Here is a 16,282-nt window from a genome sequence, read left to right as displayed (position 1 = left end):
AGCGGGGAGCCCCGCGCCGCGGGGGGACACGGGGGGACGGGGAGACCCGAGCCGCGCCGCGGGGGCTGCGCCGGAGGGGGGAGACCCGAGCCGAGCCGCGCCGTGGGGGGGGTACCCGAGCCGCACCGCGTGGGCCGCGACCCGAGCCGCGCTGCAGAAGCCACGCCGGGGGGGGACGGGGACCGAGCCGCGGGGACCGGGCTGGAGCCAAGCTGGACCAGAGCCGCTGGGGCCTGCGGGAACGGGCCGCGCCTCCCCGGAGCCCTTCTCCCGCCCCCACCGCCCCAGCTTACCTTGTGCTGCTGGCCCGCCCCTGCTTCGTCTCAGACTTCCCGCGAATCAGGGGAGGGGGCGGAGCGTGCAGGGGAGGGGAGGAGGGGGAAGTGAGGTGGGGGCGGGGTGGACAGCTGCAGCGCGGGGCCCTCTTGGCGCGGGGCCCAATTCAGCCGACTCGGCTGAATCGGCCTAAAGCCGGCCCTGTGTGCAAAACTCACAGAGAGACCCCCTTTTGGGAGGTTCCTGTTGTAATCTAAGATTTTAGTAGTGTGGATGGGGAAAAGAGGCCAGACCATGGAGATGTGCTGGAGGAAGAAGTGACAAGCTTTGACCATTGACTGGATGTGTGTTGTAGATGGCCCAGGAGGGAAAGGGGAAAGAGGAGATTGGTGTCAAGGTGAGTTCTTGGTTTTTTTTCAGGTGGAGAGAGACTACAGTGTGATAGACTGTGAAGGGAAGAAACCTGATGACAGTGAGAGGTTAAGAAGTGTGGTGATAGAGGGAGTGGGGCTGGGAGCAAGGGAGTTCATGAGGCAGGAGGAGTTGGAGTTACTGGGCCAGTTGGAAAGGTGAGAGGAGAAAAGCGAGAAACATTCTCAGCAAAGGAGGAGTAGGGAAGAGCGCAGGGGAAGGCAAGCTCATGTCTGGTCTTCTCAGTCTCCATGAAGAATCTGGCAATATTTTGCATGGAGATGGAGTTAGAGGGAGTGTAAGGTGTGGGGGAGGAGAATGAGGAGAGAAATGGGAAGGGGATGACTGGAGTGAGGATGGAGAGGGAAGGGACACAGATGGTGATAGGGAAGGATGCAGCAGGTGGAAAGGTTGGGGTTGGGGATGGAGAGACGATGATGGGGGAAATTGTTCCAGTGGCTAATTGCTTTCACAGTTTTAAAAATTACATGTTATTTCCAGTCTAAATTTGTGTAGCTTTAGCTTCCAGCCATTGGATCATGTTATATCCTTCTCTGCTAGATTGAAGTGCCCATTATTCAATATTTATTCCCATGTAGATATTTATAGTAACTCCATTCTCTTCATGTGCCAGTATATGTATGCCTATATCTGTAATTTTCACTCCATGCATCTGAAGAAGTGGGTTTTTTACCCACGAAAGCTTATGCACAAATAAATCTGTTAGTCTTTAAGGTGCCACCGGACGCCCCGTTGTACTTATAGACTGTAATCAAGTCACCCCTTAACCTGTTCTTTGTTAAGCTAAATAGCTCTTTGAGTCTATCAAGATAAGGCATGTCTTCTAATCTTTTAATTATTCTCATGGCTCTTCTCTGAACCCCCTCCAATTATCAACATTCTTCTTGAACAGAACTGGACACAGTTTTCCAGCAGTGGTTGCACCAATGCCAACTACAGAGGTAAAGTAACCTCCCTGCTCCTACTCAAGATTCCCTTGGTTATGCATCTCAGGATCGCATTAGCTCTTTTGGCCACAGCATCACACTGGAAGCGCATGTTAAGCTGATAATGGGAGAGAGAGAAAGAGGCAGAGTTGGCAGGAGCAGAAGTTGTGGGAAGATAGAAGGGGTTGGAGATGGAAATCTTGCAAGGAAGGGAGGCAGAAAGAGAGGAAATGGAGTCGGTTGGGCATGGTGGAGAAGGAAGACTGAGGCCTGGTCTACACTCGGGGCGGGGGGAAACGATCTAAGTTACGCAACTTCAGCTACGTGAATAATGTTGCTGAAGTCGACGTACTTAGATCTACTTACCGCGGTGTCTTACTGCGGTAAGTCAATGGCTGATGCTCTCCCGTCGACTCCACCTGCGCCTCTTGCCCTGGTGGAGTACCAGAGTCGACAGGAGAGCGCTCGGCGGTCGATTTATTGCATCTAGACCAGACGTGATAAATCAACTCCTGCTGGATCGATCGCTGCCCATCGATCCAGCGGATAATGTAGACAAGCCCTGAATGTGTGGTGCACTACCTGAGAAATTAATTAGCAAATGATCACTCATGCAATAAATGAACAGTTGAAACAATAATTAGCCAATAGGGAGTTAGTGAGCAAGTCATAGGTTGTTGAGACAGATGTGGCTTGGTCAGGCAGAGTCAGCAAGAGCCCCAAGGGAGCAGGTGGGCCTCAGAGCCTACTTGGCTGGAGCATCAGAGTTGCATGGGAGCAGGTGAGCAGCAGATGCTGAGGCTGTGGTTCCTATGGCAATGTAAGCAGAGCCAATCAACAAGTGTTTGAATGTGGCAATGGTATACAAAGTGGGGATATTCTTGCAGGTTTTCATCACCATGATATCAGAGCAGCCATGTGATTCCTGAACTACCCTGCTATAGTCTCATCCTCATCATTAAAACTAATACAAGTTGCTTTTGTGGCTAGAGGAGATTTAGGTTAAAGAGTTTGATTTTTTAAAAAAAATCTTCCGCAGTGTTTTATAAAATAAAAGTCCCAGTACAATGAAATACAGTGAGGCCATCAACAGAAGTAAGGCCTTTGGGTGCTGCTCAGTGTATAGACAGATTTGTGATTTATCACATCTGGATGCAATGGCTTAGTGGTCTAATCTTCAGGTTTGAAATACTTATGCTCCCTGGAACTGTAGTTTAAATCTCAGCAGCATTGACTCAGCCCTTCATCCTTCAGAGACCGACACACTGAGTTTTGGGCAGTTTACACTGTGTGGGTGTCTTGAAATGAGGCTGTATGAATATTGGTCCTGTTCGGTCAGCGTGGACAGAGAATCCATGATCCTTTTCATGGGATTGGGACTTGCCACCCTCCATATACGCGCCCCAGTGTGCTGGTCCAAAATTACTTTCACTTAATGATTTCTGAGCAAATTAATCAGTACTTTGAATATGTAAGTACTATGTAACATTGTTTTAACATTCTACTATTAAAAGCAGAAGACAAAGATGAATACCCAATTCTTTTCTCCAAAGAAGTGGGAATAAAGCTGCATTGCACTAAGTGCTGCCTTTTCCAGGGTAATTCTTAACAAATTAAAAGAGTTTTAAGGCCTCATCTGCAAGGTGCTGAGCACTCCTTGTGAGGTGCCAAGTGCCCTCTGCTCTTGTTGACTTCAAACACCTCATGGAATTTTTTAGTCTCTAAGGTGCCACAAGTACTCCTGTTCTTTTTGTGGCTACAGACTATCACGGCTGCTACTTTGAAACCTAAACAGCTAATGTATCTGTGCTACTTGACATCGACATCACTACTGGAACTGTGAGAATGAATGTGCTTGTGACAATATTTTTCACCTTATAAACAGTGTTATTTCCATGCATCATGTAGCAGCCTCAAATGAAATGTTTTTGCTATTTGAAGGTTAGCAGCATCCAACACCAGAGGGAGCTCTATGAGAGGAAGAAGGAAAGAAAAGCTGACAGTCAAATAAACAAAGGTTTATTGAGGACCAGGCCTTGGAGATGAAGAGAGAGCCCAGGGAAGCAGGTTAGTGCAGGCGAGTATGAAAACCAGTGAAGATGTAGCTAAAGGAGTTTTTGAAACCTTGAACAGACAAGGAGAAAGAGGTTGGGGAGGGGACAGGGAAATGAAAGAGAAGCAGCCAACATATAACCTAGATGCCAAAGAGGCACTTTATAAAGATAAGAAAGAGGCTGGGGAGAAAAGTACTGGGACATTATCAGTCTAATGTGGTAGAGGAGATGTCTGATAGTAACTAGTTCAGAGAGAGCGATTTTCTGGATCAGAGAAGCTGTCCCATCGCTTTTTGTCCAGTTTAATGAGAGAAAATATTGTTATATTGTTATAAACTCACGTCTTGTCAGCATCACTAAGAAGGTGGCTTGTTAGAGTGTTTTGAATGGAGAGACTGTGATGGCTTGGCAAACTAGGAAAGGGAATCAGGAATTACCTGGGGTCTTTACAGTATGTAGCATTAGGGAAGACTGAGTTGTGTACACTAATTTACCAGTGGGTATCTAATCAGAGTGGCTTGAAGAATTTGAGTACTTTGATTTGTTGACATGGTTTTTGAACAGGAAGATGGTTTCACTAGAGTAATTATTTTGTCTTGTGGCTTCATTTTGCCTTGAGTAGAGACTCTAGAGTGAAGTTGGTGATTCTGTTTGATATATATTCTGTGTACACATAAATAGCAGAATGAAACGAAAGTGAAATATTAGTCTAACAGCTCCAGATGAAATTGGCTCATCTCTGCATCACAGATTTTTAGCTCAGAAATGGCTGGATTCGGAATCTGCAGACTCACAAGTATAGAGTCAATGGCAGGGATGATAGGGGTGTAGCAGCACCCCCAGGCTTGAAGTGGTTTCCGTTCTATACAGGGTTTACAATTTTGTTCAATGGATTTCAGCCCTATTATAAAAATTGTTCCCATGCCACTGATCAATGGGCCCAGTATCAATTATCAAGGTAAGGAGGATGCTGTAATTGTAGTTCCCCAAACTCCCTAGCTAACCCTCTGTGTTTTAATGAGATTTCTTTGCTCTTTGTTCACAGAATAACTTGTGGTCCTTTTGGTCTCGCCTGCACTGTTTATACAAGGCCAAAAAGCAAGAGAGTCAGGAGCTGCTGCATATAAAAAATAAATGAAGCCCTTTTTCTGATGCTCTGCCTACTCCCAGCCCTTGCAGGACCTTGCCTTGCAAGCCTAACCTGACAAGGTATTGTGTGTCCTCATTCACTTCAGTGGGAGATGCACTCAGCATCTTGCAGGTTCAGGGCTGTGGTATTTTGCTCCCACATCTATCCTTTTTGGATCTCCCTCCTACCCCAGCTTTTCTCCTCCTGCTCTGAAAGTTTTGCCCAGCTGTGCCTCTCATTATGTACGTGTGACTTGGCTATTTTTAAACTTTCTTCCTCTTTAAAAATATTAACTCAAGAGACCTTAATGATTATAATTTAGGTACTTAAAGCAGGAGTTTGTGGGGTGGGCAGTAAAGGTTCAAAGCTAGCACAACACTAGTTAAGTGCTTTGGAAAGCTACAGCTGACTGGCTGTTTCTTAAAAAAACACTGTCTCCCCCTTAACGATGCAATGCAATTTATTTTTGCGTCATGTACATCCTGCACAGTGCCACAGATCCTTTGCAAAGAAACTCTGTCACAAACTGAAGGGGAATGAGAGGGTATCAGGCAAGAATTGAAGTAGGGAACAACTGACTCAAATGTCCCAGAGGCTGAGGAGACAGGAAGACTGCTCCAGCTAGCTGGGCAGCCTGTGTTCTGACAGCCGAAAGCCTCTTGCAGTCCCCACTTATTGTGGTCAGACAGTCTTTAACTTTCATTTTCTAGTCAGTCATTTTAACTTGTGTAGCAGGTGAGGGAGGAGGAAGGATATGGGCCTTTCTAAGTTCAATGCAATGCAAAGTTTAAGATGGGACAGCTATGAGTGAGTGAAAGCCATGACTGAAACAGGGCCTAATTCAGGCCTGTTCTTGTGAGGTGCTGAGCACCCTCATCTGCCTTTGACTTCAGGGAGCTGAGGGTACTCAGCACACCACTAGATCAGGCACATGGGAAATAGAGTGACTATGCTTTGGGAACACGGACGTATACCAGATCCTACACAAAAGGAGCAGCTGCCATTTTGGATGTCAAAAAACAACCCAAAACTTTAGCTCTCCTTCTGAATAGGAGTCATGCCCCCTCTGAGTTCACAGTGCTGCAGATAACAGGCCCAGCAATGGAGGGTGGGATATATAGACAGGAAACTACATTTTTCACAACCATAGCTCTTGCTCCCCTGCCACACCAACCTCTCGTTGTGGATTTTGTGGGGTTTAAAACCCTTTAATCAATGAGTACTAGCTATAGATGGTAAGCAAGCTGGGGCAGGGATCAGCCTGTTTGCTAGGTGTGTACAGCACCTTGCACAGTGGGCTTCTGATCCCTTCCTGAGGCCTTTAGTACAAATAATAACTAATCACCTTCAATGTACAGCGAGATGGCTCTGCCAGGAACTCATGGTAAACTGAAAGTCATATCTAGGGTAGGTTACCTGTGTAAAATTCATTACATGCGGGAGGAATGTTTTATAACCCTACCTATTGCCTGCCTGCGCTCATCCCACACTCAGACTCTCATGAGTAACTGGCAATTTGTTACATCTTGAAAGCAAGGTAGAACTTTTACTGTCAGCAGGATTTTCCTTTTTTACAGCAGTAATCCCGGACTACTTTTCAGAGTTCAGGATGAGGGCCTACATACCCCTTTGACCTTCTGTCAGTATAAATTGTGTTCTGGATTTGGTTGGGGTTTTTTTACATCATGTTTGTGTTCTTTTACTTTGCATTTTCTCTGCACCCAATAGTACAGTACAGTAAGATGGCCATACAAAAAGCTCCTGGTGTCTTATTAAGTAGTCAGTTAATCACTAATCCATTGTAATTTATTCTTTAGTGTTCTGCTGCTTAAATGTGCTCTGTAAGGTATAAATTTGGAACTTTGGAGCTGTTATTTCATAGCTTGTAGTTGCTTGCTAACATTACTTAGCTTTCAAATGTACTCAGTTCACATTTCTTAAAGGAGACTGACCAATTGGTTACATCTTCCATAGAAATTCATTTAAAAAAAAGTGAAAATATCAGAAAAACTAAGTATTCAATGTAACCAAGAACAGCAGACACAAACTACTTCTGGCATCTTTACCTTCACTTGAAGAAATTTACTGAACTGCTATTTGCTAAACCACACAAGTTATTAACAGATAAAATATTACAGTTTCTTATTTCAGCAAAGATTTAAAAGCTGAATTTTCATAGCAGTGACGCAACATTGCGAAAACGTCACTACTTTTACAAAATACTGTATAACAGCAGGTTGAGTAGATTCTTTAAGTATATCAGAAGTAATGAGAATTGGTGGGTGCAACAGGGAGGTAAGGGAGAAATTAAGGAGGGTAAAGATATTAGAGATTGTAATTGATTTCTTTGATAGTCTTCATAGTCTTCTTTGTACTCTTTTCAAGTACAAAGAAGATATATTGTCAGATTGATTTTTTTTTCTCCCCCTCCCTACCCCAAGAGGAGGCACTGGGATGAATAAATCAAGAGCCACAAGTCACCAGGATTGTGCAGTAATATATCCAAGTGTTCTAAAGGAACTTTGGTGTGCCCGAGCTTCTAACAAATATATGCAATCTGTCATTGAAATTGGCTGCTATACCAGGGTTGGAGGGTAGCCCAATGTGGTACCTATGTTTACAAAAGGTGCTAGTGTGAGCCTGGACATTTCAGCACGGTGAGTCCTACTTCAGTGTGAAGAAAATAGTTTGAAACAAAGATTAAAAAGAGTATTCTAAAACACAAGATAAACATGATAGGAACAAACCAGCAATGATTCCGCAGAGCAAAATTGTTCTTCTCTAATATACTAGAATTCTTTGAGCGTGGTTGAGAGCTGGCTGACATAATTTAGTTGGACTTTCAAAAAACTTTCAAAAGACTGTCTGGTTTGGCTAATGTCTCTACGCAAAAGAATAAATGGACACAAATCTGACATCGGGAATCATAACATTCAAAAACCAGTAGGAGAACACTTTAACCTGACTGGTCACTCAATAACAGACCTGAGGGTGGCAATTTTCCAATAGAAAAGCTTCAAAAACAGACTCCAACGAGAAACTGCTGAACTTGAATTGATACGCAAACTAGATACAATCAACTGAGGCTTGAATAGAGACTGGGAATGGCTGAGCCATTACAAACACTGAATCTATCTCCCCATGTAAGTATTCTCACACTTCTTATCAAACTGTCTGTACTGGGCTATCTTGATTATCACTTCAAAAGTTTTTTCTCTTACTTAATTGGCCTCTCAGAGTTGGTAAGACAACTCCTACCTTTTCATGCTCTCTGTATGTGTATATATCTCTCCTCAATATATGTTCCATTCTATGCATCTGAAGAAGTGGGCTGTAGCCCACGAAAGCTTATGCTCAAATAAATTTGTTTTTCTCTAAGGTGCCACAAGTACTGCTGTTCTTTTTGCGGATACAGACTAACATGGCTGCTACTCTGAAACTTATCTTTACCATTGTTCTGTTTCTTGTTGGTTTCCCCCTCGCAGCCTCCTTTGATTTAACTCTATGCAGCCAGGCAGACAGTATCACACAGGTAAACTGAGATGCACATGATATTTTAAAAAAAATAAAATGGCTATTTCCCTCATTCTCCACACAGTGTCTCTCACAAGAGGAAATATATTGTCTTTGGGAGAGAGGTAGAATGCTGTCCTCTATTAGAAATTATCTAGGAATAAATGGTCAATTTCTCAACCTGGCAAAATGCAGAGCAGGTACCCCAGAGTTCCCTGGTATGACTGATATTCTCTAATGTATTTATTAATGATTTGAGAAAGCAGGGACTGGTGAGGTGGCAAAATTTGCAGATGGTACAAAATGATTTAGGTTAATTAAGACTAGAAAATTATCCTAATTAAAACTAAACTGCAGTTGTAAAATGAAATGAATAAATTACATTCTGTGATGCACTATCACTGTATTTTTGCTGGCTAATGTAGTCACTAATTCACAAAATTCAGCAATCTTTAATGCCTCCCGCAGCCATTAGTGCAAATTAGCAAGGCTCACTCGTTTTCTTTATCGTAAAGGGTCAGATTAATTCCTACCCAGGGACTGAGCTGATGCAGTTTGTGCCTCCTATTCATGGGCTTTTCAGGTTCACGGAACCCCTTCTGTTTCTCCTATATCTTTTCTTAGATAGCATAACTTGAGGACCACTCTAACTCATACTCCTGTAGCAATGGCCAGCAGTGGACCACTGCAGGAAAACAGAGAAGGTGGGGGGACAGGTTTGCCTTGGACGGGCTGATTGCCATGAGCCAGAACCACCATCTCCTTCCTCCATCTCATCTCAGAATGCCTCACATCCTGTGGAGGGGAGACACAACCATCCATGTGCCAGGCATAGGGGCTCCTATCTGGCAAAAGGGGCCATAGGGCAATAAGGAATTGAGCCTAAAGGAGACTGTTCTGAAGAAGGCAAACATCACACTCCAAACTGGGGAAATGTTAAGAGTTTATGTGGCAGGAAAGTTTTAAAATAAGGGAGGCATAGAGCTTGAAGAGTTATAGTTACCTCTGAGACACGTAACTAAAAGAGATAAAAACCATATGTTCTGTAGGAGGTGAGCCTTTTACACTCCATTACAGCACCTACTACATGTTTGTGTCAGCACTGGGCTCTAATTGTATCTAGATCTCTCTGGCTCTAGCTGTTTTCTCACTTACTGCTCCTGGATAAAAAAATTTCTTGCTAGTACATCTGGATTTAGCAAGATTCCTTTGATTTGACACTAAACTTATGTGGATCCAGCTAGTTTTGGCAAGTTCTGAGTTGGTAAAAATCTTTTTATGCTTGATTGTAGACAGCTGGCAGAAAAATTCAGGATTTCCCAATCACTGACTCTTTTTATTATCTGTCTTCACCTCTCTTGATGTTTACCACCATGGACCGCTTTTATCTCTGTTAATCCTTCACTGCATGGAGCCCCAGTAGCAAAGACCCCTCATAAGCATGGCCTCTATGTCAGTTTAAAACAAAACAAATTACCCTACCAAGGTTAAACTTGTGAGACTTTCCAAAGCTGGCCAAAAATAATATAAGTGATGATCTAAGAGAGAAAAATCACCAAAAGCCAGACTTCACTTCCTAAAAAACAGCTTAAAATAAATTACAACTAATTATTCTAAACAGGAGCTGAGCTAAAAACAGAACTGAAGTAAATTAAAATAAATTGATGAAAACGGTGCTAAAAGATGAAAGCTGTATAGAGTTGATCTAATTTTCCTTTGTTCTCTGAAGCTGATGCTGCTAAAGAGGTCCTTCCTCTATAACTTTAAAGAGCTTTAAATGGAGAAGAGCGGGTTCCAAATAATCAGATTTAAAAAAACAAACAAAGGCCCAATTGGGCCATAAAGTGGCCCTAACCAGGCAGCTGGAGATTCCTACCTGGATAGCACTTAGCACCCCATTCCAACTTCCCCAGCGAAGGGGTATTGCTGGAGAGCAGTGTATGTGTTTGGGAACCCTTGTAATGTAACAGCTTCTAAAAGGCTCTCATAAATGAATGTAGATTATTGCAGACCCTGGAGTCCCGTGGAAGGAGGGAGGGCAAAGGTGGTATAAACCTATCTTTTGATCCCTCCCCCCACTTTCCAGGGCCTGTACTAAGCACCACATGGATGAACCAAAGGACAGTTACCAAAAGATCCTGATTGCAAATAATCCCATTAAAATTGAACAGATTTTAAAATTCAAATGTACTTTACGCCATTTGTGGGATTTGTTTCCTATTGCATTTCACTTATCCTGGACAATGAAACAAACTGTTCGGCTTTATTTTGTTTATAGGTGTTTCGCTGTTGTTTCTGGTACTCAAGCATTAGCACAATACAACAGTGTTTGGGTTGCAAACACTGCAGGAAACATTTAACTCCAAACCAAAATTATCTTTCCACTGAAATTATTTGTTTTTAAAGGTTATAGTCTTTTAAAGCTTTTTTCCCCAAAACCTAAACATGCAGTGATGTTATAGCTGTGTCCGTCCGAGGATATTAGAGAGACAATGTGGGTGAGGTAATATCTTCTACTGGACTAACTTCTGTGTTTTTGTCTTTTATCGTTTTCCTATGTGAGCTCATTCCAGATCCGAGTGAGTGAGAGTCTCCTTTCATCCACAGTTGTTGGGGGCATTTAGTGCACTGGATAATGTACACCACATCCCTGATGGGTGAACACTTTTCACAAGCAATCACTCTATCTCTGACCTATAAATCCTCATCCTTAAAGGAATCCCACACCACACCTTCAAAAGATGAGCCTAGGATCTGAAATTCATAACCTTGCTAGACACTAAAAATCATGGTCCTAATAAAGACACTAGATTTATGGCTTATTACAACAATCTGTAACTCATTAACCCCTCTTTATGTCCTATGACTACAGGGGAGTTAATGGGCCACTTCACCTTGAATAGTCCCTTAGATATGTACTAACTGCTTATGGTAAATTCTGTTTGACCTTGTATTTAGCTGTGACACTCTGAGGGCTTGTCTACACTGAAAAGTTGTTGACAAAACTTTTGTCTTGCACAGGTACTTAAAAAAGTTCCATTCCATCCCTCCCTCGCCAAGACAAAAGTTTTGCCCATGCAAGTGGCAGTGTGAACTCCTGCCGACAAAGCTAAAGCTGCTTGCGGGGCTGGAAGTACTTTGTCGGCAAAAGTGCCAACAAAGGACCAAAAAAGAGCGTTTACAGACACTGACTTTTAGCGACAAGGCTGTGTCGACACTAATAGCTGTGTGCTGTAGAGAAGCCCTGAGTATCTTTCCCAGACCTGAGGAAGAGCTCCATGAAGTTCAAATGCTTGTCTCACTCCCACAATGGAAACTGATCCACTATTACCTAACCCACCTTGTCTCGCCACAATCTGAATAGGGAGTTTAAATTGCCTTCAGCTGCCCCTTTATAAGGAAGGAACCTTAAAGTTCTAAATGTGTTAAAGGTAAAGATATGATTGACTTATAGAAAGAACATTAAAAGAGCTAATAAGAATTATAGGCCTCCATCCTGCAAACATTTATGAACATATTTAATTTTAGGCATGTGAGTCAATGATACTGTTTTCAATGGGACTATTCATGTGCCCAGAGTTAATAACCTGCAGGACTTGGGACAGAGTTCTCAGAGCACTGAGATTCTTGCCATGTTCTTATAATAAAACTATAATGAATTGTATGTGGGGGCGGGGAGAGGAGGGTACACATATTCCACTGTCTGTGTAGAGTCCAAAGTGCTTGGCTGTGTGTCCTATGCCCCATATGGCTAAAAAACATTCGCCTGTAGTGAAAGCTGTGCCTGTGGTTTTGGAACAGAGGATCTGAAATCCATCCTCGGTATTGCCAGGCAGCCCCACGTGGCCAAGGTGTTTAGCACAGTGACCATGGAGTTGTTGACCACTAAGACTTTGCTCTTCCCTTTGGGGTGCTCAACGGTGCCCCTTACAGTCCCTTTGTCGCTGTTCTCCCTGTGTCAGAGACAGCCAACGAGACACAGCGGCATTAGGTAACTTGCCCAAGGTCCCAGTGCCCCGCACCGTGGGGAAGCTGGGCTCGGAAGGGGGCCCTGGAACTTGGGCCGGGCTCTCGGAGCGCGGTGAGGCTGGAGCAGCAGCAGCTGTGGCGATCCTGCAAGCAGCGGATCTAGAAGCAGGCGGGAAACACCCGGGGGGGGGGCAATCTATTGCTCTCTCTTCCCTACACCCCCGTGCGGGGCGCCCCGGGTCCTGCAGCGGGGCCCCGAGCACCCCGGCAGCGAGGGAGAGTCGCACGCACCTGCAGCGAGCGGCCCCGGAGCACCTGAGCCCTGGCAGCGCAGGGGTGCCGCGCAGCGGGGCGGGGACTGGCGATCACATGGGCGCTGCCGCGGGGGCCATTGGCTGTGTCCTCGGCCGCGCTTGGCTAGTGCCCCCGCTGCCGGGCCGGAGCTGCTCAGCGCGTCTCCGAGCGGAGCCATGTGCCGCTGCGTGGCGTGTGGCTGCGCGGCGCGGGCTGCAGGGCGCTGCTAGCGGCCGGGAGCCCCCACCCCCATGGCCGCCCCGCCGGAGTGATTCGCCGTGCGGCTGCGCCCACCTGCCTGCCGCGCCCTCTGCCCAGGTTTGTTACTGCAGCCCCGGGGGGCAGGGAGGTGCAGCCGGGGTGGTGCGGGCAGTGGAGGTCCCCAGGCAGGGAGGCTGCTGCAGCCTGGTGGGGGGGGAGCGGTGCTAGCAGGACCCCCCCGCCGTGGAGCTTCTCGGGGTTAGGAGGAGAATCCGGCTGCCTGGGGGAGCGTCCCGGTTCCCGGACAGCGGCGCTGCCCCTCGCCTTCCTCTTTTCCCTGCTTCGTCCCTCCCGCTGCGTCTGCACGTGCATTGGTCTTACCCGGCCGCTGTAGCTCCGCTAAGGTGAAACCCAGCCCAGTGGCTCTTCCTTATGCAACAAACAGCCGGTTACAGGAAATGCTAAGAATAAAAATGATGTCGATGTCTCCCAGTGAGGGATTATATCTACTCTGACTGACAGGGCAGCCCCAGAGGCTGGCCCGGGACTTAAGGACAGAGCCCATGTCCGGTTGCCAGATCAATACCACTGCAGGAAAACTGAACATCTCTTGCCACCCTGGTGTTTTAAGATAATTGCAAAAGTCCATATTTATGTTGGCTGGGAAACCCTTTTAGATAAGGAGAGCTTAGAATTCATCCAGAACTAGCAAAGTGAACTGAAGCAGGCAGGAATAGTATCCCTAGATTAATAGTTATAAATACCCACACTCATAAAACTAGCTCTGCCTTCCCGTGGCAACAGGAGCATCCATAAACACTTGGAATACTGGCTAGTAGAAACCGAAAGGGTAACTAGTTTTGCAGTTGACAGGAAGAATATTATAGTTCATCCAGAGATATTTTCCTTTTTAAAATCTCTCTTTAATATTTTTACTCTGTGAGTGCGTGTGTGTGCACACATGTATGGAGCATTGCATGCCAGAGTATGATATTGGAGCAAGCCTTGGGTATGTAAGTTTACTCCAGCTAAAAAAATCAGTCTCTTTCTGGACCCTCTCTTTCACCATATTGCATTATGAAATCAGTGTGCAACCACTTATTTGTGGTTTTTGTATGGTATCAAATATTTTCTTGATGTTGCACTAGGCACAGATAAAGGGCCTTAACCTATGTAATGTTTGCTATGTACATTTATTATAACACTTCCTACATCAGCACAGACTTTTGGTCAATGAACCATCTTTATTCCCCTGCTTTTTAGGTATCCTTGCTGTAAATGGCAGTACAATAACCCTTCTCTAGTGTCTGTTGTATGGGAATCTCAGAGCATTTTCTATTAATCCTTGAAACCCCACTCCAAGTTAAAGAAGTTTTATTATCCCTGTCCTACTGATGTGTGAACTGAAGTCTAAGGTCACACAGTAAGCCTATGACAGAGCCAGTAATTGACTCTTCAGTCTCTAGGTGATTGACCTATCACTTGATAAAACCAAGTCTCAGGAATGCTTTTTATAATGGTGCTGAAAATGTTTTTTTCCTGTTTATAGCAGCAGCTAAATTATCTTCAGCACGGGTTTGTGGTACATGTTGCTGATCATGGTTGTCAATGGTGGTGGTCTCTCTCTCTTAAAATATATTTAGGGAAGGCTTAATTTCTGTGCCATAGAAACAGGGTTATGACCATCAGCTCTGGTAGCATTAAAGATCGAAAAGAAATTATCTCTGAAGGCACGGTAAGCAACTGCTAAGTGGACAGGGGACGTTGCGCTTCTAAAAAGTAAAATCTGATGGGGTGCTACCGAGGTCCTGGTCCCCCAGTGTAACCTATCAAATACATTTTAGCCCTCTTTACTTCACAAGCTAAAGGTGCCCTAGTTTCAAATCTGTTTCTGCTTTTCCAGTGGGTCTACATTCATTTTTTTCATGACTAAATTAAAGGCTTCAACAGTGAACAGCAATTCATGTTACATTATTTATTCACCATTGATCTTGGATCAGTACACCAAGCTTCACTGTGAGGCCAGCAGTGAGGTGCTGTGAATTAAATCCATTCTCAGGGATTTATAATTTGGCTGTAAACCTTGTATTGTCTGATTAAACTTGACTTACAAGGTCTTGGCCTGAGAGTAAGTTATTTTGATGATATTTTATGTGCCTTTGTGATGTCTATCAATTCTTCAGCAGAGTTCACTGTACAGCAAATTAAAGTGTTAATATTAAAATAATACAGTATTTGTCCTAGATCTTGGACATATTGTGCATAGCCATTTTCCACATGGCATGTAACAAACAAGGAATGTCTAAACAGATACTCTTCTCTGCTGTCAAGATTGCTTTGATAAGGAGACAAAGATTACATTGACTATACAAAGTGGGATGGAGGATGGCACAGTATAAAACAAATTCATAATCTCCAGAACATGATGCTGTGTATATGATGGGAGTTCTAAAATCCATTTAGAAGTGGGACAACTGTCTGTGTAATGTTTTCAAACCCAGAGGAGGTGTAGTAAAGCAACAACACTAATAATAACATAGGGAAACTTTGCATGCTTCTACCACATGAAGGTAATATTGATAGGAACAAGCCTGTTCTTGTAATGACCATGTTAAGAGCTGGGTAAGTTAAAGCAGTCAGACACGCACACAAAAAAATTAAATATCAAACATAGCACTACTATAACTCATTGGAACATGCAAAATCTGTTTCCTCCATGGTATTCCATTGTTTAGCCTTGCTAAACATTTTACTTCTTTGTGACACATGCAGCTTTGCTGGAGGCACCAGCTTTACTGAGAGCACATCCAGCTCACTTTCCTATGACTTCAGAAAAGTGTTTTTCTTTCCTCTAGAAGTAGGTAACAACCAGGAGATATGCCAATTATACATCTTCTTTCTGGGCATCTTTCCTAATTCCATTTCTGGTGAGTCACAAAAAACTAATGGTATTGTGGGAAGTGTTTCCAAATGCAGGAGATTTAAGAAATGGAATGCATGGCAGCAGTCCGAGAAAACTAGCCAGAGCTGGCACTAGGCATAAGTAGACTAAGCAATTGCTTAGGGCCCCAAGCAGCAAGCCCCCACACATTATTAGTATGTGGTGTGGGTGTGTGTGTGCGGGGGGGAAATTCCTGTTTAGGGCCCCCGCTGGGCCAGCACTGGCTCTGAAACTAGACATATGTTCTGTGGTCAAAAGCACTTGTAACCATGAATAAATGTGATAGGTGTTGCTTTAATCCAATAGTGTGACTGACCTGAAAATTCTCAACTGAAGTTCTCTTTCTACCCCCATTCCTCAAAGCCTTTTCATTGGTTCCCTGCTCTGTATTATGGTGCTGATTCAAAGCCTACTCTGAATTTAGTGGGAGTTGACTTCAGAGGGCTTTGGATCAGGCCCTGTGTGACACTGGTTCTTCCCCCTTTCCTGATCCCATCTGTTGCTGTGTCATTTCCTCTTCTTGCAGTCTGGCAGTGGGTGGGTGGAT

General features: G+C 44.4%; 1 long non-coding RNA gene across 1 annotated transcript in view; it reads right to left on the bottom strand.

Annotated features, from left to right (window-relative positions):
- The window catches only part of LOC117881765, a 50,621-nt gene extending 37,336 nt beyond the window's left edge, over positions 1-13,285 (bottom strand). The window contains exon 1 of the long non-coding RNA XR_004646859.1: positions 13,176-13,285. This is a non-coding gene — a long non-coding RNA (uncharacterized LOC117881765). The remainder of the gene's footprint in view (positions 1-13,175) is intronic.
- Between the last annotated feature and the right edge of the window lie 2,997 nt (positions 13,286-16,282).

The sequence above is a fragment of the Trachemys scripta genome, chromosome 8 (genome assembly GCF_013100865.1).
Source record: "Trachemys scripta elegans isolate TJP31775 chromosome 8, CAS_Tse_1.0, whole genome shotgun sequence".
Lineage (NCBI taxonomy): Eukaryota > Metazoa > Chordata > Testudines > Emydidae > Trachemys > Trachemys scripta.
The sequence above is the reverse complement of the archived record's forward strand: the minus strand, read 5'-3'. Positions and strand labels throughout refer to the sequence as shown.